The sequence below is a fragment of the Nuphar pumila genome, chromosome 11 (assembly GCF_984573655.1).
Source record: "Nuphar pumila chromosome 11, dmNupPumi1.hap1.1, whole genome shotgun sequence".
Taxonomy (NCBI): domain Eukaryota; kingdom Viridiplantae; phylum Streptophyta; class Magnoliopsida; order Nymphaeales; family Nymphaeaceae; genus Nuphar; species Nuphar pumila.
The window spans coordinates 118,152,042-118,177,035 of record NC_143259.1 but is presented as its reverse complement, the minus strand read 5'-3'; positions in this window follow the sequence as shown (position 1 = coordinate 118,177,035).

The window sequence follows — 24,994 nt, the reverse complement described above, 5'->3', positions numbered from 1 at the left end:
CAAAGTGGCTCACAATGATGACAAAAAAAGAAAACTTGCTGAAGACCCTTTACCTTACCCCGTATTTCTTCGTGAATTATAAAAGTAATGTTTATATTATTTTACTACCGATTAATAAAAACTAACTAGTAAATCTTATTTGTTCACAGCAAATGGTCGCAACTAAAAGGCGACGAGGTGGAACAACCGATTGCTTGGAGAGCAACAACTTGCCGTATCATTTCCTTGATGCATACAAGGTATGTTTTTACACAACTTTGCATACTTATAAATAAATTTTTACATGCACAACTTCGTTACACTAGATTTATGTTACAGCTCTTAATTCTTTTTAACTGGGGCAACAAGCACTAAGTTTTTTGAGAATTGAACATGAAAAAAAGGACTTCAACCTATACAATTTTACGTTGAACACATATTTGCCAGATAAAAACCTTAAACAAATAGTATGATAACATAACATACTCAATAATATAGCAGATTCTGTGACGAGTAGGGAAATGAGCCAATGAGGCCTGAATCCAACAGAATGGTTCAGTTTTGCATCAGATTCGAGACTCACCTCAACGCAAAGCCTCCCATAAAATATAGCATTCTTGAATTTATGGTTGCAACATTTCAGTGGCCTCCTGATTTTACTGCAATATTGAAGTCTCCTAGAAGCTGAGCATAAATAAAAATAATATCTTTGAATTATGATGGTTTATTTGTATAAAAAATTAGGGATAAATCTTTAGTGAGATATATTCTCCTTTTACCTAAGTTTTCAAAATGATAGATTTTGGAGGGAAACTTTTTCCATTTGAAAAAACCACCAAGTCCTATATAAATCATGGAAAAGGAACTTTTTGCCGATTTATATTCTCTGGAGTCAACTTAGAGGGCAAAGCTATTTGAGGCTTCACAATTTGGCTTTACCTTTAGATTCACCTAGACGATATAGCGAGAAAGTGTAAGACTTAGTTGTGTTGTGAAAGCTAAGTTGTAGCATATCTTATTGCACCATGGATCTATTCTTGAAGGGGGAATTATACGTTTAAAGAAAGCATCCCTCCGGTGTACCTCCAAGCAATTATTGGAATTCAAAAATCATAGAAAGTTTGCAAGTTTAGTTGACATAGCACGAAACCAAGAGATTTCTGACAAAAAAAATTGAAATGAAAGATCTTGAAAATGCCTCTTTTGTATTAGGAATCCAGATACATCTAAACCATTCTTGGGGTATTCTTGAATTATCACAAAAGAGCTATATCGAAAGGATTCTGGAAAGGTATGGCATGAAGGATTGCAAACTAGGGGATACTCCTGTTGCTAAAGGAGACATGTTTAGTCTCGCTCAGTGCCCCAAACATCAGTTTAAAATTAAGGCTATGAAACAAATTCTCTATGCATCTGCTATGGGGAGTCTTATGTATGCTCAGATATGTACGCATCCGGACTTAGCGTACATTGTTGAGATGTTAGGTATATATCTTAGTAACCCAGGTATGGATCATTGAAAAACAACCAAATGGGTTATACGGTATTTGCAAAAAACAAAATGTTATATGCTCACATACAGGAAGTCAGATCAGTTGAAGATCATTGGGTATTCTGATTCTAACTTTACGGGATGTCAAGACTGTCGCAGATTCACGTCAGGCTATATTTTTCTGTTGGCCGGGGGAGCTATTTTATGGAAGAGTGTCAAGCAGACACTCATTGCTTCTTTCATCATGACAGCAAAATTCGTGGCTTGTTATGAGGCATCCAACCATGGGATATGACTATATAATGTTGTCACAGGACTGTGAAATTTGGATAATGTTGGAAGACCGCTAAAGTTATTTTGTGACAATAATTCAGCAGTGCTATATTCTAATAACAACAGGAGCTCATCGAAGTCAAAACATATTGACATTAAGTTCCTTGTTGTTAAATAAAGATTGCAGAATGGTCAGATATCGATAAAACATATTGGCATAAACTCCATGATCGTGGATCCGCTTACTAAAGGTTTGCCACCCAAGGTCTTTCACGAACATACTGCTCGCATGGGTGTTTTATCATTTTATGACATGCTGGTTTAGTGGGAGTTTGTATTTATACATTCTATGATATAATGAAGTTTCTTTTGCCACTTTGGCATAAAGTTAAAGTTTCAATTTCATTTTGTACTCATTATGTTGTGATCTCACTAAAGTTTTCAGTACGACCAATTGGAAATAGGCATGTTTGATCATATTGTATGTAATTTCCATGCTTCACATCCATACTTGATCCATGTCATTTGGTTGTGTCAATATACGTGATCATTGATGGGTCCAATTATGTTATCTGTAATAAAGACCGCTTTGGTTTTATGTTAACATGATCAATGAACCAAATTGGTAGAGATATCTATTGATAAGACAATATTTTAAACTCATAAGGTTACAATGTGTGGTTATAAGGTTATGAATGTAGTCCAAGCGGGAGATGGTTAGAAAATCGTTAAATATGCAGGTTTTGGAAGATTATACCCGTCAACGATGATTCAGGTATAACTTTCACTTTAAGTTTGATTTCTGTTTTGATTTCAACGGCTCAGCGAGAACGTGTATTCGATCCTACTGTAGTTTTCGGTGGATTTATAATCCAACATAGTAAACCCCAAGTTAATTGTGATGAGCAACCATCTTTTTCTTCTTTGTTTTAGAGTCAGTAATTTGTTTTTCTTCCTGTGTTTCAGTGGACTCCTTGTGTTCTTGTTGTAGTAGCGTTCAATTTGTTTTGGTCATTTAAAAGTAATGAATTTCTTTGCCAAGCTAATGAAAGCTTCTCAGATGTCTTCCCTAGGTGATCATAAATATTAATCTTGGTAAGTCGAGACTACTGTTATTCATGTTTCTATTGTCTGCTCTTTTTTATTTTGGGCTGCCACAATATTTGTAATATGACAACAGGTTTCTTAAATGTATTATAATTTTTCCTTGTACCCTTTCTTTTTCTTTGGGTAATGGTTTATTTCTGTTTATGTTTTATCTGGCAATGCGTTGTCTTTGTTTATAAATCCACTTTTGTTTGTGAGTTGAATCAAAATAGTTCTCTTACGCAGATATGCCAACCTATCTTACCTTTTTGTTTGTCCCACAGCAGGCCAATCTCCCTATGAATTGGATTAAAACCAACTTTTGCTAATTCTCTTTCGCATGTTAAGCAAAACAGGAAAAATAAGAAACATGGTAGTTGTGGATGCTTGAGAACGAATTTGTCACTAGCAGTCCAATAGGCAGAGCTTGTTTCAGTCCTGACAGTATTTGCAAGAAGCCTTAAGCTGTTTCTTTTTTCGGCTAAGACAAGGGCAAACCCCATTCTCATCAGCCGTCACCCTGGATGGGTGTGAACCCACACTACAGGAAAAAGGATCTTTAGTGGCATTCGCAAATTTGCCGGGGAAAATCACCACTAATCCAAGGAGTGCCGATCCCTCGTAGGCCGCTACTGGTCGTGTCTCTATAGGCCTATAGTCACTATTTTTAGTCTATACCCGCAATTGTAATTATCAGCTGGCCCGAGTTTATTATTAACAATATTCAACTTGTCCAATTTATTGAACTATGCCAAATGCAATGATATTTATGAAATTTTCCCTATTATTTTTAGGGGTTATATATAGATCATTTTTTCTTTAGTAGCAAAACGAAAGCCACAAATGTGTGAAAATGCACATGATGGTCACATTTTAAAGTATCAAGAACATTTCATGAAAATAACAAAAAATGACTTATTGACCCCTAAAACAACAATGCAAAATTAAAAAATTAACATCACATTTGAGATAGTTTGACAATTTAAGCAGGTCAAACACTCTTTTATGTTAAACTAAAAGAGTTAAAGCTTAACAACACATGCATTTTCAAACTTAACATGTGGTCAGTGGGGTCCTGTGTCAAGCTGAAGGTCCATGATCGAATCCTGCTGATGCATTAGGCTGCCGTTGCTTTATCATGGTTGGAGCACTTAAGGTTGGGTGGTCGGGTCCTCAACCTAGAGTTTTACCTCACAGGGAGGCAGGCCCATTAAGCGATCCGGTTCTTTATGAGGGTTTTCCTTCATCTTAAAAAAAAAAAAAGAATTTTAAGTTTAACATGCAAACACAGAACACGTATTGCCCTTTTTGGCTTTGCATTTGAGACCTTGAATTAAAAATTTCCATCTATGTTTTTTCTCACAAACTTTCTTCTTCTTTATGTAATCGTTAGCAATAAAACAAACCGTGAGCTCTCATAAATTTTGGGTGCGTCATCATAAATGTCATTCCAGCTTTTCCAATTGAGCTTGAACTAAAAAGAAAGTAGTTTCATATTCCAAAGTTGGGTCACAGTATTTAATTGGAAGTTCTTATTAATTGCAACTTTATTTAACTTGTATGGAATGATTTCAAGAAAGGACCCAAAAGAAAAAGATGAATTTTGTTGGTAGACTAAGTTAGTCATCAATATGAACCTGTCAGAGGCTTAGAAGCGACGTAACTTCGGGTAATCACAAACACCAAAAGCAGGCCTTTTAGTGCACAAACAATGCACAATACACACGCACAAGCAGAAGCAACAGTACGAGCATGCACAATCACAAAGAGAGCAAAGAGGCAAGAATGCAAAAAACTTCTTTATATATACTTGAAAGCAAAGTACATCAAGAGGAGAAGAGAGGGTCCAAATACACGAGGTTCCTATGCCGTAAGGCCTTATGAGGCACTCGAGAGTGCCAAAGAGGTATATACATAAAAAATAAAAAGGTGAAAAATATGATGGTCCAGAACATGCTCTCCCGCCTAAGTTGGCGTCGTTCTCGATGTCAATTGTTCATGGTAGTCTTCTACAAGTTGTCGATGATGAAACATGCCGCTGACCTTTTCCCAGGTGGCTTTACATTCTGGCAATCTGTTCCACTGCACTAAGTACTTTTTGACTTCCCCAAGGTAGTTGTTGGAATGGTTGAGGATAACTTCGGGTTCCCTGTCTGGAGTGCTGACTGTTGAGGGTGTACACTGCAGAATGAGAGCACGTTAAGGCATTCTCTGTTGAGGGTCTCCATCTACATAGAACAACTTTAGGTTGCATATGCAGAATAATAGGTGCACTTTAAAGTTTGCTCACAAGTTCAGTCGGTACGCCTAGTTTTTCACACGCTTGATAATGGTGAAGGGACCATCATACTTGCGAATAAGGCTTGTACAATCGGAAAAGAGTTTTGCCAATACCTTGTCTCCAACACGATATTATGTGGATCGATGCTTTTTATCTGCCTATTTCTTCATGCGCTTGGTCACCTTGTCCAAATATGCTTTTGCTAACTCTATCTAATCTTGTCAGTTCCTGACAAACTTGTATGCATAGGGTGCTTTGCCACGTCTTCGCGCAGCAAAGGAGTGCAAAGTCTATGGTTGTTGTCCGATTACAACTTTGAATGGACTGTGATCGGATGACTCGCTCTTTTGGAGGTTGTAGCAGAATTGAGCTGCATCAAGTAAATCAACCAAATCTCTTTGATTGATACTGACAAAGTGCCACCGATATTTCTCCAACATGCCATTGATCTTCTTTGTCGGTTCGTCAGTTTGGGGGTGAAAACTTGTGTTGAAATACAAGTTTATCCCCATTAAGTGAAACACTTCTCGCTAAAACTTGCCAATGAAGCGAGCATCACGATCGCTGATAATATCATATGGGATTCCTCACTGCTTGACTACATTTTGCATGAACAACTTCGCAGTATCGACAACTGAGTAGGTGGCAAGGGCTGACATGAAGATAGCATACTTCAAAAACTTGTCTACAACTACATAGATAGAACTGCAACCTTGTGATTTTGGCAAGCTCATAATGAAATCCATGGTTATACACTCCCACAGATGGCTTGGCACAGGTAGGGGCTCCAATAGTCCACCAGATCTCTGATTGATGGGCTTGTCTTGTTGGCAAATCAAGCAAGTCCACATATAAGCATCCACATCATCGCGTATCTGTGACTAAGAGAATGCGCACTACAACAATGCTAATGTTCTCTATTGTCATTGGTGACCCATCAAGGTAGTATCACGTCACTCATACATTAAGCACCTCTGTAGAGTATTCTGTCGTGAAATATATAGACGATCACCCACTGAGCGGATCAAATCGTATTACAACTAAAATCTTTGTGTCTTTCTTTCCTTCACCAATGTGATTAGTTGTTGGGCCATTGGGTCACTCTTTAAAGTTTCTCAAACCTTCTTGAGAAGATCGCTCGTCGGTTGGCTCACACTGCCATCCCAAGCGAGTAAAGCTGCAAGTTCTGCCTTTCGACTCAAGGCGTTAGCAACAACATTGGTCATGCCAAGCTTGTATTTTAGGACCATATCGAATTCTGCCAAGAAATCTTGTCAACGTGCTTGCCTTGGACTCAACTTCTTTTGAGTCTAAAAGTAGCTTGTCGCAACATTGTCAGTACACACAATAAATTGTGACCCCAAAAGATAGTGCCTCCATGTGCAGAGACAATGTACGACTGCCAATATCTCACGATCATGCACAATGTATCGACACTTGGCATCATTCAACTTCCGACTCTCAAATGCAATAAGATGTCCTTTCTGGAGCAACACCCCTCTGATAACAAAGTTAGACACATCGGTCTGCACTTCAAATGGTTGTTGATAGTCAGACAACCTTAGCACTGGTTCCTCTGTCAGGGTGCACTTCAACCCATCAAAAACCTTCTGGCATGCCTCAGACCATAGCCATGGTTTGTCTTTCTTCATTTGATATGTGAGCGCAGTAGCAATCTATGAATATTCCTTGATGAAGCGCCAATAATAATTTGCAAGTCTCAAGAAATAGTGTAATTCAAGAACCTTAGAAGGCGGCTCCCATGCTTTAATAGCCACAATCTTCTTGTGGTCCATTTTCAATGTGCCTCCTCCCATAATATGGCTAAAAATGTGAATTTCCTTCTGAAGAAAGAGGTACTTCTCCCGCTTAACATACAACTTGTGGTCCTTCAGAGACTGAAATACAATATGAAGGTGTCAAACATGCTGCTCATTAGAATTATTATACACTACTATGTCATCCAAGTACACAACAACAAACTTGTCAAGGTGCAGGTAGAAGATTTTGTTCATCAGAGTTGAGAAGGTAGCGGGAGCGTTTGTCAAGCCGAAGGGCATAACAAAAAATTTGAATGCCCCATATCGCATTATACAAGTAGTTTTTGGCTTATCCCCTTCCACAACTCTGACTTGCCAGTAGTCAGATCTCAAGTCTAACTTAGAGAAGACATTCACTTTTACGAGCTGATCAAACAAGTCTGCTATCAAAAGAAGCATATACTTGTTCTTTAAAGTCATTTTGTCCAGCGCTCTATAGTAGACACACAGGCACTTCAACCCATCGTGCTTTGTCTGAAACAGTATAGGCGCTCCAAATGGAGCTTTGGATGGTTGGATGATTCCTGCTTCGAGCATGTCATCCAATTGCTTGTGTAATTTATGCAGCTCAGGAATTGCCATGCGATAGGGAGCCATTACAGGTGGTTGTTCACTCGGCACTAGTTCGATCTGGTGGTCCACCTTATGCCTCAAAGGTAGCTTCTTTGACAGTTTAACATAACATCACCAAAGTCCTCCAATACGAATAGTGAGGCCCTAGGACATCAATGGCTTCTCTCACTTCATTCGTGGCATGAATTGTGACAAAAAAAGTCTCATCACTATTTTTCATGCCTTTCTTCAATTGGAGTGCGGACATGCAAGCACTCACAAGGCTTCACCGACATCGCAGTAACCATGCATGGTTGATTCTCACTCTCAAAGTTGAGAGCGTTGAGGTGAGGCATCAACACTACCTTGTTGCTTCTCAAGAATTTCATTCCAATGATGACTTTGAAATCATCCATAGGCGTGACTGATAGCGTGATCCTTTCTGACCAATTGTGGATCCACACTGATGCATCACGAACAACACCGAAGATGGCCTTGGCTTTCGAGTTAACTGCTTTCATGCGGCTCTCCTTCCTTTCCCACTGCAATCCCAACCGTTTTGTCTCTTCACGCGAGATAAAACTATGTGTGGCACTTGTGTCTACCAATGCCTTGGTGAGTCTTTCGTTGAGTAGAAGTTCCAAGTATATTAATTCTTTATATACGATCGATTCTACAACAGTTGTCACCTTCACTACATTCATCATCTGCATTGCACCAACTGTTGGTGCCTCTACAGGTTGATGAACTTCTTCTTCTTAAACAGCATTCGCAACTCGAGGTGCATCGTTATTCCTGTTGGGACATGTATCTGTCCAATGATCACCGTGGCAGATACGACAGTCACGGTGATGATAGTTGTCGCCCTAAAAGTTATTCTAGTTTTGACTATTATTTTGGCCATCCTATCGACCTTGATTATGTTGGTTCCCATAGCCAGCATTTTGCGCATGATCATTCCTTCGGTTGTTCCTTTGATTGTTATGGTCATTTCTCTGTTGTTTGCCTTAAAATGTTGCGGTGTTTCTGTCAAGCTCGACAAGTTTCTCTGCAACCACAAGTGTCTCAGCTAGCATTGCAGGGTCATGCCGAATGAGTTCTGTGTTTGCCCACCCTTGAAAACCGTTAGTGAAATAAAACAACCGATCTTGATCATATATTCTCTTGACTTCCATCATTATCGAATTGAATGCCTTGACATAGTCATGCACTTACCCTATCTGTTTCAATGCCAACAACCTTTTGTGGGTCATTTTCTCTTGATTTTTAGACAAAAAGTAGTCTCATAATTATTTTTAAAGGTCCTCCCATGAGACTATAACAACCAACTCACGTCAAATGTCACTCAAGCGACGTCTCTACCAAAGAGTCTCTTCATCCGCAAAGTACATTATTGTAGTCTGCAGCCTATTTGTGTCTTCTTTTATTCTTGCAACTTTCAAGAACTGATCTATTTCATAGATAAAGTTTTTGAGATCCTTCGAGTCTCGCATGCCCTTATACTTTGCGGGCTCAGGTAGCCTGTAACGTGGCCTATCCACATGCGTCACAGTGTCGTCAGCTGGAGCAATTCTCAATTGCCGCTCAAACTGGTCATTCTTTTGTCATATAACATCCAATTCAGCAACCATGATGTTGAACCAACCTAGCAGATCATCAAATTTGGTGGCAAGGTCCTCCACCGAATAACCAAATCTAGTGGCAAGACTTTCCACAAAGTCTTCCACTCCCTCTACCGTTGTCTTGATCTCTACGTTGATATCTTTAAAAGCAACACAAGTCCCACTGACAAATTTCTCCATGTTTGTCATTGTTTCTGACAGCTTGGCAACATCACGCGAGATGACTGACACCTAATCATTGGCCATGAAGTCTTCTTCAGGAAGAACCATACTGCCTCAAGGAGTCATGACATTCTTCTTCGATGCCATTGTCAATCCCAATGTCGACAAGGCTCTGGTACCAACTTATCACGAGCTTAGAAGTGAAGGCCCCCACGACGTAGCTTCAGGTAATCACATACATCGAAAGCAAGCCTTTTTAGTGCACAAGCACTGCATAACACACATGCACAAGCGAAAGCAAGAGTATGCGCATGCACAATCACAAAGAGAGCAAAGGGGAAAGGATGCAAAAAGTTTCTTTATAGATACTTGAAAGCAAAGTACATAAAGAGGAGAATAAAGGATCTTAATACACTGGGTTCTTAAGCCGTAAGGCCTTGTGGGGCACTCGAGAGTGCCAAAGAGGTATATACATCAGAAACAAAAAGGTGAAAAATATGGCGGTCCAGAGCAGAACCAATGCCCTGAAAATTTGAAAATCGTTTGAGAAATTCTAGGGGACGGTTCAATAATTGGTATACCATTCTTTCTTCTATTATAGATGCAAGTTGAATTGGCTCAATCAGACCACATAGACGTCTTCAGCATAATTTGTTTACTATGGACCACATTTTGGATCGTGTTTTCGTGATGTAAAAATATGATTTTTTTGCATTGTAAAACCTTGGTACATTGTAGGTTATTGGATTGATTTTATTGAAACTTTTTCTCCCATGATAAAACCTACAAGTATTCGTATTGTCATGTTTGTGCCTTTGGCTTACGTTTAAAAAAATTGTCAACTTGATATTAAAAATGTCTTTTTTCATAGTTTTCTAGCTAGATGAACCAGCGCTAGGATTTCTGGATTTGAAAAGACCAATGCATGTTTGCAAACCTAAGAGAGCATTATATGAGCTCAGGCAGTCCTCTTGCACTTGGTTTGATAGATTTATCATTTTTTTTGTTGGCCATGGGATTTTACTGCAGACTTATCCCTCTTTATCCATCAAAGCACACAAGGGCGCATTTTTCTTCTCCTTTTCATCGATGATATCATAATTACAGGCAATAATCTCATATTTTTTACCAAAAGTTGTTAATAAATTGAATAGAAAATTTGCCATGAAAGATCTAGGTGACATTCATTTTTAGGAGATCCAAGTTAAACAGTTTCATGGGGCATTATTTTTAGACCATACTAAATATGCATGTGATATAATAGATAAGCCTCATATGAAATTGTTGTACTTGGTGATAATTTTATATCTTGAAGTGCAAAAAAGTAACCGACAGATGCTCTATCTAACTATGAAGTTGACTGCAGGTCACTTGCATCCACTACAACTGGAATAACATAGATCATGTTCATTATTTGCGACCTTGGTATTTTTACTTCTCAAGCACCAACAATTTTTTGTGATAATGCACTACAAGAATATGGGTCAATAGCGGCGACACAAAATGTCACCATTATTGATGGAGTTGAACTGCCACAATAAAGGCGACTTCATATACTGCCGTTATAGATATAAAAATAATGGTGATTTTATATATCGTTGTTAAAGATATGTCTCTAACGACGATTAATAAATATTGTTGTTATAGATTCTCTTTAACGATGATATATGTGGTCGTTAAATATTGTCATTAAAACACTTTTGATTGCAATATTTATTGGCCATTAAATATCTCCATTATTGATCAATAATGACGATATTAGGACATCTTTGTTATAGAGTTTTACTCTATAACAGTGACTTATACGTCGCTGTTATCGATGTGTTATTAACAACGACATATGCAGCCATTAAATGTTGTTGTTATTGGATTAGGGTCAATAGCAGTGATATACATTGCTCTATAACGGTGACATAAATGTTGTTGTTATTGAGCCTATTATTAAGGCACAAGGGACCAACATAATTTCTTTTTTTTTGTGCTCTCTCTCTCTCTCTCTCTCTCTCTCTCCGACCTCCCTCCTCTCTGCTTAGGTGATGCTGCCGGACCCGGCCTCCCTCCTCCCTGCTCAGCTGACGCCGCTAGACCTTAGCATCCCTCCTGCTCAACTGATGTTGTTGAAATGGCCCCTTTCGAAGGTCTCTCTCTCTCTCTCTCTTCTTCCTCCTCCTTTTCTACTTTTTTTTTTCTTCTTCTTCTTCTTCTCGATCAATCATAATTGGCTTTAAAAGGATATAGCCAACCTACCTGGCTTTAAAGGATTTTTCATTTTTTTCTAAAATTTGATCATGCAGATATGATCTACATGCTTGATTTTATAGTTATCAACTCTTGGATCATTCGAATCTAACACACAAGTAGGTTCTTATAAGATTTGGAAATCAATGGTCTATAATTTTAAAAATTATTCAATGCTTAAAAAGTCATGTTTTTTATCGAAAAATATGATCCAAGTATCATTTTCTAGCAAATCAACTATTCTGAACACGGGTCAAATTTGCAAAATGCAATCTGAAAACACCTATTTAATGGTGATAGGCAGCTACCACTTTTATTATATATATTGGCTACTAATGAAGGTAAGAAACTAAGAAGTAGAATTCACTTTTTCTTTAAAAAAAAAATCATTTTTTGTAGATCAAATGTTATGGATGTGATCTACATGGGTCGTTTAGCAATTATTGAATTTATATCAGATGCCATGATATTAGGTTATGGAAACCCTACTTGACATCTAGTGATAAATTGAAATATTTGATAGTTTTAGTCTGTTATAGTTAATTTTGATTGTGTCAAACACGTAGTTACATGTATTAGTAGTTGTCATGAAGAATATTTTAGTAATTTTATGAAAATGTTTAAGCCCTATGTGTTAGTCGACTAATAAATGAAGTGTACTTTGCCACAAAACTACTAAAATTTCATTGCCTATTAGGATTTGAACTTTAAGGAATAAATATTTGAACTTGTTAATCATCAAACTTTATTCCCCTAAACAAATGTCACACTGCCATGTTGCTCCAGTTATTAGTTTCATTTTGCTAACAATAGTAAATTTTACAAGATGACTTTTATGAATCTAATTTTTGAAAATACCTTTAGTAGCATTATCTCACAGGAAAAATTATCATGTAATTTTGAAATTTATGAGTTAGATTTAAAGTTGGTGAGTTTGGTAATACTGACGCACACATGCAAGCACAAATGCACATGCTTCAATCAAGTACTATAGTGGCTGGTTCAAGTTATTATATCTTAAGATATGTTTGGAAAACACAAAAATCATGTTTTTTTTAATTTGAAGATTATGTGTATAAAACAGGAACATAAAACTTTCAAGAAAGAGTTCATTCTTATTCTCTCTCTCTCTTTTGATTTCAAGCAAGAGTTTACTCTTACTCTCTCTGTATTTTGATTTCTAGTTTCATTGATTGAATTAAAAAATGAGCATACAACACTAAGTATCCAAATAATGCAGCAAAAAGCCTAAGCACATTACAAAAATGCAATACTAATGAAAATAGGCAAAAGGCCCTCCATAAATACGAAATTTTGAAAAGAGTAATAAGATCCTACAAGTGCATGATAGATTGTTTGAGTATGTTCAATAAGATATGTTTTGGATCCAAATCTTCTTTAACTGGATATAGGTTTGGGTGGGCTTTGAGAGAGGTTTTAGGGTAGGCTCATCAGAACCGGGCTTCACATGGGTCTCTCCTACTTGGGTCTGAGTAATTTTGGGAATGGAGATATGTGGACGTAGATGGCTTTATGTTTTAGTGTTTCTTCAACAATTAAGGCCACTTGAATCACATGCCTCATGGATATAAGTTTAGAACTGTTCAATTTAGTATTTAAGTGAATCTAGCCCCCATAAATATACTTGGTGATCTGTTTATTTTCAGTTTGTTGGATCCAAGCTCGAGACCTGAGGCTGTAAAATTCTATAGTATACTCCAAAACAGATCTAAGTCCTCAAGTAAGTAAGCAATATTTCATGTGTGCTCGATCCATTTCAGCATCTCTGTCGGCATCACATGGATCAAATCTTTGGACCTGTGGGCTGCTTTGGGCTTGAGAATGGATTTGGATGACGTGTGGGTCTTAGGTTGGGCAATGGTGTGGATGGGCGAAGGGATGAGTTTGAATAGGATCTGACTGAATTGGGTAAGTAGATGGATTTGGTTTATAGTGAGTGTTTCGGTCTGTAGGGGGTTTCTTGTATTGATTTGGGACCGAATAGGATTAGGTTGGGATAAATGGATTGTGGATATGATTTCAGGTCAAACAGATTGAGGTTTACACCATTTTGGACCGTACCTGGGTTCAAAACCATAAGAAAACGGTTCTGAATATGAGAACGAGGCTGAATTGAATAAGAACCGGTCTGTAAGGTTCACGTAGATCCAAACCGGTTTGAAAAAGAACCGGTTCAGTGGCACAACTCATCCTGCCTCCCATTCACATGGTTAGGGCACAGAAGCTACCCAACAACCCGCCTCACTGAGGGGAGGAACAGAAGGGCCTGACCACTGGGTCTGCTCTGCATTTTCCAAGACCTGAAAGGTACTTGGGGGAACCCTGTCTAAACCATCCACCAAATATGGAAACCCTAAAACAAATCATGTCCGAACACAAGAGGGTCTAAACTTTTTTGATATTACCGATTCCCATATGAATGCCCCTCTCGAATTCAGCATTTATGGTTACCAAACATGGGAGAGTTGAATTTGTTGATGTTGGACGGTTCCCTTGTTGTATATATATATATACATTCTGCCACACATCTTTTTTTTTTTGTTTGGAGCCTTTAGGTTTTGAACCGCCACTAAAGACCTAGTTTTCGCTCAGGTCCAGGTCTTTAGCAGCGGTTCAAAACTGCGCTAAAAAGTCATATTTTGCATAATTTTTGTTGCGCTGCTGATCGCTTGCCTGATCAGTGGCACAAAATCGTTCAAAAAACGTCAAGAGGTTTTATTGGATTTTTAATAATTTTTTTCAAAATTCTGACCGTATAGATGTGATCTATATATATGCTTGTTTTTATAGGAATTCATTCTTGGAGCAATTGATTATGATGCATGAAGAGTTTTTTATGAGTTTCAAAATGAATGGCATACAATTTTTATAAATTTTTGAGGTTTCAAATATCAAATTTTCTATTCAAAATTCATGATTCAAGTATCGATTTATAGTAAATCAATCATGCCCAAGACATAGGTATGGTCTGAATTTTGAAAAAAAAACCCTTTGAAGTGGTTTGGAAGGGTTTCCATTGAAAAGGTTTTCATTCTTATATATATATATATATATATATATATATATATATATATATATATATATATATATATATATATATATATATATATATATATATATATAGTGAGTGATGGACGGCCACAAAAAACATGAAAAAAGAAAAAAAATGCGCTATTTACCCCTGTGGTGGTTTTGACCATCGCTAAAGGTACCAACAGAAATTAGGGCATTTAGCGACAGTAAAAAATCATCACTAAAAATGTTTTTATCATTTTTTAGGGTTTTTTTGCACTGGCCATCCATCAAGCCCCGCAATGGACGGCCAGCTCAATTGCGCAGGTAGCTGCTTACCTAAGGGTTGCACAGCTACCATATGATGCTCTCAGAGGACCTACTCCCTTATCCAAACCATTGGATTGTTTCTAATTCAATGGTTTAGATGAGGTTGAAAGTGGGACAGCTTTTCATAATTAATGGCTTTATGAAAAGTAAATGAGAGGGGGAGGCCGTTTTCAAATTCCAAAAATGAAATAAATGATCCCTCTTTCTCTAGTTTATATTTGGGCATGAAATGCTTGAAATTAATAGCATCAATGCATGTAATCAATGGATGATGAATAAGGATGAGTGACATATTCTTACAGGCATGGCATGCATCCATGTCTATCATGTCACATTTTTTGGGCTAATTTATAAAAAAGTTGCCCTTTCTCTTTCTCTAGTTCATATTTATACATTGCTGCATTATACGTATGCATGCATGGACAGATGATGGATTTGGACACATGGATGGATGATCAACATGATGCATAGTTTGAAGTCATGGCAGGATCTGGCAAATAAAATGACAGAGAACTTTCAACGTTGAAATCCTTTACTCCACCAGCCATGCCACCCTCATTTGATTTTCAGGAACAATTATTAATGCAAAACCATTAAATTTAGTGCCTCTTTTTCTTCCATTTATCTTTTTGAAAGCCATTAAATATAGAAGACCATCAAAATTTCAACCTCATCTAAACCGTTAGATTAGATACAACCCAACGGTTTACATAAGGGAGTAGGTGAACCAGGAGCACCTTATATATATATATATATATATATATATATATATATATATATATATATATATATATATATAATGCGCCATCGTTGTTGACATTCGATGCATGTTATTGCTACAATTTAACAATCAATTATTATAGGATATTGATTATTGCCTTTTCTGTTTCAGATCAATTGGGTCTCTTTCTCCTAAGAATTGCCACTTAATGAACTTCATTGTGGATGGTTTTTTTTGAGGAATACATCAGCACCAAGCCTAAAAATGTGGACTTGAATGACTCTAAGTTTGGGACAACAATAACTGGCAAGGGACCCAGCTTTGACTATACTACTCGGCAGGTCATTTCAACTCCAACGACTTGGTCAGAGTTGGTCGTCTAAGATTAGCTCGGGTAGAGTCCATTGTGACAAAAATTTTAAACGGGAAAATTAATAATGGCAGCAAGATTCTTGTGAATAACTTAAATTGTTTTTAACTTTTCATTGCATCTTTATCCAAAAAAAAATAATGGCAAAAATAAATAAGTTAGAAAACTAGAACAAAAATATGCAACAAAGCAACAAAGGGTGAAAATTATAATAAACAAAATAACCTATTTTCCCAAGAAATAGCTGTTAAAAACGTAACCATCATGATAAAATTATGACATTTTCATTTGAACGATAATATAATGAGTTTTGAAAATATCATGATATTTTGGTACCATTTTTTGAGGATATTTTCAAGTCATCGCCAACCTTTGGCATTATCTGGTAGACATAACAATAAATTACCTCCATGAAATTGTAGAGCACTCGGGCCTACTAAACGAAAACCTTCAAAACAACCTACCAAGCTTTAGGAGAAGGACAGTGTGCCTTCTTTCATGTTAAAGACAACTGTTTGCAGAGTCCAAGCACAAGGAAGTGGGGATTTCCAAAGTCCCTACTATGTTAACTTTTTATAGATAACCCATGCAGGATTCGAACCCGAGACCTATCGGTTAAGATAGTGTGACCTAACCATTCAGCTATCTCATTCACACATGTCAATCGTAAAAGAAAATGAAAAACATGGTGTTGGATCATATTTCGGATCACGCAGTTTCACAATCAACATCATGACATAAAGCAAGAAATACAACAGTATGGAAATCATGAATGACAGTCGATCGAAACAAGAACAAGGAGCAAGCATAACAATTTCCGCATAAAACCAAAATCGAAACAGCAGCATATGAACAAATAGATGCATAAAACACAATAAAAACAATGAAATCATGTTAATACTGTGTAAAAGACTAAGGCGTACGAAAGTACTCTTCTTAGATAATATTCGCCCCCACATACAATGCAAACAGGGTCCGACGCCCTTCCCCCAGGATACAATAGCCTCGGCGATCTGGATTGGTGCACGTCGATAGTAAATCGCCCTTCGAAAACAACCTCAGGAACTACAACTGCAGACCTCACAGTTTTAGCAAAGCAAGAGAGAGAGAGATGATAGAGTGTACATCCGTCCCATTGAAACTTTTCTAACCACTTTTATATAGACATGGAAGATATCTGTTTGAAAAGACATGACTCTTGAAGAGTTGCCCATTTTGAATAGACATGACCCTTGCAAAGAGTTACCAAATTTGAACAAGTGTGATTTGATATGGCCCTAAAGGGCCAATTACCCGAACCCGAACTTGGCTCGGCACGGCGGGCGCGCGCATGTGTGTGGTAGTCATCCTAACCCCTTGTTCTTAGGAACAAGTGTAAGAGTTTACATATGAGTTATAAAGCCCACAACAAACTCAAACACCATCAATATGGTACTATTCCACAACATCAAAACCAAACTTTTTCCAAAAAAAAAAAAACACCCCACGTTTTTTCTTGGAATTTTCTCTCCCCTCCCTTCTTGCACCTAACACATGATACTTTTATACATGGTTTACAGTGACTACATGAAATTCTTGGGAGTTTGAACTCCCGGTAACCCTGTCCAAACACTCCCATTACAGCACACTTTAGAAGAGAATCTATATCTTTGTAATAAATTTTCAAAGATGCCCCTTACTATTTATTGAGTCAACTGACACTCAAGTGTGATTGCTTGTAGAAAATAGAAAGTATTATCTTTCCATGGTTAAATGGGCTATGGATGTCGTGTCAGAACTTGGTCCTTGAAAAAAGAATAAAGCTATGAAACAAAAAAACAACAACTCCCACTGTTCCTATTTCCAACTGGAAACTGAACAAGATAAGTTCTCAACTAAACCAACATTATTAAAACTTCATAAACATTATATTTCTGATTGATTAACAAACACTAAATAAAGTCAGTTTAGAAATATACCATGGTTGACTGCATTTATCCAGTGCTTTAAAGTATAACAACCAATGTCGATGAAAAAAATCCTTAATGAAGTATTCTCAAGTGCTGCACTTATGGGGACACATCTAAATTTCTCTTCAACTTTTCTTTAGCAATATAGTGATAATGATTATGATCACCATGATTAGGATAAACAACCACCACTAAGATATCATGTTTGGGAGCCTTGCAATGGGATGAAATTAAACAAGGTTTCAGTGTTTTGCCAAGGAGTTGCTAAAATCATCCTCTTGTGAAAGGTGTTGAAATGTGCCCAATGTATTGTTTCAGCAACGCCGCTGATCTCAAACTGCAAGAGAGTATAGGAGCATGGCGGAAACCACGACACAACCTCCGATTCAAGGTTCCCAAACATAGCATAAAAAACAATCAATTTCAATTATTCGGACTTGTGAATTGAATGAATAGTTCCATAAATATTTGGACACATGTAAATGCTTACACAACCTACTTTGTATATCCTGTTTTATTTTTAAGAAATTCCTCAAGAAGTGCTCCCATGAGTGTATGATTCTGAAATATCATTTCGAGTTAAAAAGTGGCCTAAATTAAACATATTGAAATCTAGCTTGAGATCAAGCTCCATCAATCTGGCGATAGGCTCCTGAGACCAAGAGCGGTTTTAAGATGCAACCATCTGCTCTCTCTCTTTTTTTTCAAATTAAAGTGGTTAAAAACTGACTTTGCGCAAAACATTTTTCTATAAAAAATAAGCAGAACTACATAGGAAACACCTAAACAAGTGAGGCAGCATACAAAAAAAAAAAGAGAACAGGGGATGAAGAATACTGATCATCCTAAAATATTCAGCATGGGGGTTGAAGATGGTCTTGGGATGCCATGCAAGCATATTGCCAGTGCACATGGTTGTACCATATCGGTCCCCTCAACATGAGATGGATACCTACCACCACCGCAGTGGTTACTCATGTGGTCATCGGTGTCTTGTGTTAAGCTAAATGCCCAGGATCGGAACGCATTGGTACATGGGGCTGATGTTGCTTTATGACTGTTGGGCACATAAGGTTCGGTGGTCGTGTACTCAACTCGGAGTTTTATGAAGGCTTGCTCATTAAGTGTCCCTGTCGTCGGTGAGGGTTTTCTTTGGTAAAAAAAAAAAAAGGATAGGCATCTACCTAACACAAGATGATTTGCATAAAAATGTGTGGATAAAAGCATGAGAGCTGGACCAAGTGTACAATTTCATAGCAAAATAATGAATCGATATGATGCATTTTGGTAATATATGAATATGCAGCATTCAATGTCGAAAGAAACTATAGCCACCAGCCTGCTAATAGTGACAAAAAAGTACCCGTTTGGAAAGGTATGGACCTTTCCCAACGTTTGAGACTTTGCTACTGTTTTACCTTTATCCCATTATCAGAAATGCAATAACAGGTGTTTAAGCTTTTTTAGGAGTTATTCCTTGTTTTTTACATGACGAGAAACCCTCGCCGAGAACCGGCTACTTGATAAATCCGTCACCCGCCCCTGAAAACCTCGAGTGGGGACCGACGACGTCGAAAGCTACTTCAGAGAGTTTAATTTTTTTTTTTTGAGAGAGAGAAATAAGAATTTATTCAGTAGTGGTGAGTCATTACATTGTGGTCGTAACTGATGAGAGTTTCTTGCTGCAGCAAAACAGAATCAAGATGCAAACATTCCAAAAAACCCTAGAATTAGTTCGGCCAAGCCCAAATGATGTATGAAACAGGATACATTGCATTTGCAGTAGGAACCAGAAACAGAAGACAGAGGTATAAGTAGATCTGTACCAAACCGCCTTTGAAAACCCATCCTCCAGAAATCGAACAGAGAACTGCCGAACGACCCTGCCAAACCCTACAAATCATACTACTAACCAAAATTGCAGAGTCTTGACAAAAAACCTCTTTACTCTCGCCCTTCCAAACACAACAACAGTAAACAAACATTGAAAAACATTTCAGTTGCGCATGCAGTATTCACACATTTTCATTCTCTCATGATCTGTGGAACCACCTTTGTTATGAGGTCATAAACTTTAGTTGCATTCTTTGAAGACCAGAATCTCCCTCCAGATTTACAAATTGAAGATAAAACGACTTCACGTCTTCAGCAGGAGCATTACACAAACATAAACAGCATATAACGTTTAGAGAATGCAACAACACCTGTCAACGGGCCAATATAAGTATGCAAACCAGCAAAAACACAGCGATGATTCTTCTTTCAAACTAAGTACCAAGCCGATAACACTCAAACCCACCAAATGAATTTTCAGTTGCTACCGCGGCCATCAAATTGTAAAGCAATTAGAACATCTCTTAAAAAACTGAAACGACTCCAACTCAAATTAAAATCCTTCATGCTAGAGAAAGTAAGGACCGAAAGAATGTGCACGGTGGAAAATCGATTCAACTTCTTTTCCACAAAGAGTACACATACTAGCCAGGTGGGGAAGCAGATCAAGTCATGTTGAACACGAGTTTTTTTTGCTCATGCCAACATTGTGGCCATCCGTTTTGTATTTTGAAAAGTTAAAAATTCAACATAACAGTTATATGCTCGTGTTCATGATGTTGGCATGAGCAAAAAAAACTCGTGTTCATCATGACCTGATTTGACACCATGATGTTGAATTCTTGAATCGGTATTTATTCTTTGTAGATGCCATGAGAGATTTTCAAAGAGGAAGCCCAATTTTCCATAATGCCTTCTTAGGCAACCAAGGTACCGTCAAACCGAACAAGAGCAAGTAAAGAGAGCTTGAGTTGAAAACCCCATTGCTAGGGAGGGTCCACATAACATTATCTTCCTTGTCAGTACCACCATCAGCCTAACTTATGCAGTTAGGGCAGTCCATTGGACAAAAAACCTTTCGGATGGATTTTTATAAAAGGCAAGTCCCAAGTAGTTTGGGAAGGGGACCAAATTTCTGACACTTACTTCCTTTGAGAGGCCACATAAAGACATAAAATGTATCTTTAAGTTGCCCAAGTTGCCACCAATTGTCTTGCCAAAAGAGAGTAGAGTTGTCATTCTCAACTTCATCCTGAATACCAAGACAAAAGATTTCAATAACCTCAACCCACCCTTTTCAAATACCAGAGCCCTTTTTCTAAGCATGGTTTTTGGCCCGATTGCACGACCACCCATCAAGAACATATTTTTCGATAAAAATGGTGTCCAACTTGCTCTCCTTGTACAATCACCTATAACCATTTTGCCAAGAGAGCAAGGTTGAACTTTTCAAGTAATGAATTCCTAGACAACCATAGTCGAGAACAATTGCCAACACACTAGGGGATTGAAAGAGCCCGCCGATTTGCCCGACCAAATAAATCTTTGAAACAATCTAATAAATCTCTTTTCGACCTATCTTGAAATCTTAAAAATTTGCATGTCTGAACCATTGCAACCGGGTTCCGCCCACAGCCCATATCTTCTCACCGCTTGACAATGCAACATCTGAAAGGTTATCGGATATTGAGTGTAATGTTGCTGAGGTCAACACTTCTGTTGGGCATGGCAACAACACTCTTTCGGGTGGTACCACCATCATCGCCGGCAAGGCCTACTACAATGCCACCACATGGAAACAAGTTTACCCGGTCAAAGCAAATGAGGCGTTGGGTATCATTTTGATGCCCCCATCTTCCCCTATGCATTTGCAATGTTCATAGGATTTCATGCAAAGCAGGTTATATGTCCCCCCCCCCCGAACAGGGCATTTAGCTACATCTCATGTTCGGGGGTCCCAAAGAGCACCACGTATGTAAGCATGTGTGTTTCGTATCCCCATGTTTGTCAACATTAATTAGTGTTGGAGTTTGATGCAATTGCAAAGACTTAAGTACCCTTTCCTCCATTGGTGCAAAAAAAAATGACGATTCTTGAAAAGAAGTGGTTGTAAAGACTTAAGTGCCCCGAAGATAATTATTTAAGACTCAGTCTCTGCACTGCAGGATTATCTGAGAAAGAAATCTCCCCTGAAGGAGGCCATGAACATCAACCCTCTCACTCTCTCTCTCCCTTCTATTTCTGCTTCTATGCACATCCAACAGAAAATCTTACATTGCTCCATCAAGCATCGGCTGACCTGCACATTGACTGTTGTGGAGCCTGATTTAGAGTTTTTACCCTTACAGGAGGAGGGTTTGGGGGTTCATCCCAACGTGGGTAGCATCATTCAACTAAATGAGTTGTAGATCCTGATTCAGAGTTTTTACCCTTATAGGAGAGGGGTCTAGGGGCTCCTCCCAACGTGGGTAGCATCATTCAACTTGAAGAGTTGTGGAGTCTGATTCAAAGTTTTTACCCTTACAGAAAAGGGGGGTCTGAGGGCTCCTCCCAGCGTGGGTAGCATCATTCAACTTGAAGACTTGTGGAGTCTGATTCAGAGTTTTTACCCTTACAGAAGGGGGGTCTGAGGGCTCCTCTTAGCGTGGGTAGCATAATTCAACTTGACGAGTTGTGGAGTCTGATTTACAGTTTTTACCTTTATAGGAGGAGGGTTTGGGGGCTCCTCCCAATGTGGATAGCATCGTTCAACTTGATGAGTTGTGGAGCCTGATTTAGAGTTTTTGCCCTTACAGGAGGGGGGTTTGGGGGCTCCTCCCAGCGTGGGTAGCATCATTCAACTTGAAGAGTTGTGGAGTCTGATTCAAAGTTTTTACTCATTCATATTTTAAGGCATTAGATCTCATGTTTGAACATCCACGCATGTGCAGTTTGCTTTCATCATGTTCAGTTGCTTTCTAGATTATACTTTGAATTCTGGTGCATTTTAGATCTATCGATTTGTATGTAACTAGAGCTCATTTTAATCTGAATTTTTTACTGCAACTTCATACATATGTCTTCATGCTCTCCACCAAAAATCAGATCATTCTGAGTTTGTTTGACCCACTTTAAAAATCAAGATTCAGAACCTGTTATTTTGCACTGTCAGGATTTTAGCAGAATCAGGACCAACTTGCGGGAGTGATTTCTCCCTAACCAGAGATGATCTTTCCAATCCGCAAAAAGGGTTGTTTGGTAAATTGAATCTAGTTTGTTAATACCAAATTTCAGTGATTTTTATGGTGTTTTCATACCAGTTTTGGGTCAAAAACCATAACCCTATCACCCTATGTCATTTCAATGGCTCAGATTTTGATCTGTTTTGTTTGAATTTTATTTCCCTAATGGGATATCATTTTTCAATTCTGTAAAACGGGTTCTCTTCGTTTATGTGTCTAGTTCATCTTTGTAAATTTTCAAAAATTTTCATAATCAATTACTATTTTATTTTGATTAAATACGAGAACCTTGTATCCAGATTTTATAAATATTCTGATTTTGGCCTCCATATCATGACTGTTGTAGCACTTCTTCAACAAATCGCTATTTGATTGACAATATTCTTCAGCAAATTGTTGTTATAATTTTTTTGGGTCTCTAATGAGTCCCTACTATGATTTGTAGTATTTTTAGGTCTCCAACGAGCCTCACAATGATTTATAGTGTTGTCCGGTCTTTTAACTATGATTTATAGTGCTTTGGGGTCTCCAACGAGCCCCACAGCGATTTGTAGTGTTTTTCGGTCTTTTAACTATGATTTATAGTATTTTCGGGTCTCTAACGAGACCCACAGCGATTTATAGTGTTGCTGGACCTCGCTATAGCGATTTGTAGTGTTTCTCGCTAAACACTACAGCGATTTGTGATACAAATCGCTATCCGAATTAGGACCAACTTGTCAGGGTCATATCTCCCTAACCAAAGATTGGATTTCAAATCCGTAAAAAGTGGTGTCTTTGTTATAAAGTCTAGTTTATTCATGTAAATTTTCAGCAATTTCTATGTTCATTTGATACCCAATTTGGATCTAAAACCAGACTCCTATCAGTCTGCCTTATTTGAGTGACATAGGTTTTTATTTCATTTTGTAAGAGTCATATCTCCCCAACGGAAGATCATTTTCCAAATCCGTAAAAAAGGTTTTCTTTCTCTATGTGTCTAGTTTATATCTAGAAAGTTTTATAACTTTCTATGCTCATTTGATATTTCAAATCTGTTAAAAACTGAGACATGTTATTATTTCCTTTTAACTAAGTGGATGGAAGTTAATTATAACTTGTTGGAGACATGTCTCGGTTTTTAACATGTTTGAAATATCAAATGAGCATAAAAAGTTACAAAACTTTCCAGATATAAACTAGACACATAGAGAAAGAAAACCTTTTTTACGGATTTGGAAAATAATCTTTCGTTGGGGAGATATGACTCTTACAAAATGAAATAAAAACCTATGTCACTCAAATAAGGCAGACTGATAGGAGTCTGGTTTTAGATCCAAATGGGGTATCAAATGACCATAAAAATTGCTGAAAATTTACAGAAATAAAGTAGACTTTATAACAAAGACACCATTTTTTACGAATTTGAAATTTGATCTTTGGTTAGGGAGATATGACCCTGACAAGTTGGTCCTGATTCGGATAGCGATTTGTATCACAAATTGTTGTAGTGTTTAGCGAGAAACACTACAAATCGCTATAGCGAGGTCCAACAATACTATAAATCGCTGTGGGTCTCGTTAGAGACCCGAAAACACTATAAATCATAGTTAAAAGACGAAAAATACTACAAATCGTTGTGGGGCTCGTTGGAGACCCCAAAGCACTATAAATCATAGTTAAAAGACCGGACAACACTATAAATCATTGTGAGGCTCGTTGGAGACCCAAAAATACTACAAATCATAGTAGGGACTCATTAGAGACCCAAAAAAATCATAACAATGATTTGCTGAAGAATATTGTCAATCAAATAGCGATTTGTTGAAGAAGTGCTATAACAGTCATGATATGGGGGCCAAAATCAGAACATTTATAAAATCTGGATACAAGGTTCTCGTATTTAATCAAAATAAAATAATAATTGACCATGAAAATTTCTGAAAATTTACAGGAATATACTAGACACATAAACGAAGAGAACCCGTTTTACAGAATTGAAAAATGATCTCCCATTAGGGAAATAAAATTCAAACAAAATGGATGGGATGAA